The sequence below is a fragment of the Lepidochelys kempii genome, chromosome 3, assembly GCF_965140285.1.
Source record: "Lepidochelys kempii isolate rLepKem1 chromosome 3, rLepKem1.hap1, whole genome shotgun sequence".
NCBI lineage: Eukaryota > Metazoa > Chordata > Testudines > Cheloniidae > Lepidochelys > Lepidochelys kempii.
The window spans coordinates 62,637,368-62,637,736 of NC_136382.1; positions in this window are offsets into that span (position 1 = coordinate 62,637,368).

Sequence of the window (369 nt, forward strand, 5' to 3'; positions counted from 1 at the left end):
ATTCCAGCCCAATTCCACAGATCAAAGAAGTTGAATAAACTCAGATTAGAATTTGAATTTTTAGATATATATTATAATTGAAGTAATGCAACTTTCCTACTACTACAGCTGGATGAATTATTGGCAGAAAACAATTAAGGTGCTGAATTTAGCCGCTTTTGATGTTTGACAATTACCACAATCAGAATGAGTATTTTTATAAATCTGTTCATTATTTGACAAATGCTTTCGGTGACCATATTACTCACAAGCTACAATCCGGGATACCTGTGCAAAGAAAAGACTGTAAAATTAAATAGTATCCTCTGTTCCACAAATTTACCGATGTCTTTTGGTGACTGAGACAAAAGAAAATTATTTTGAGAGCGA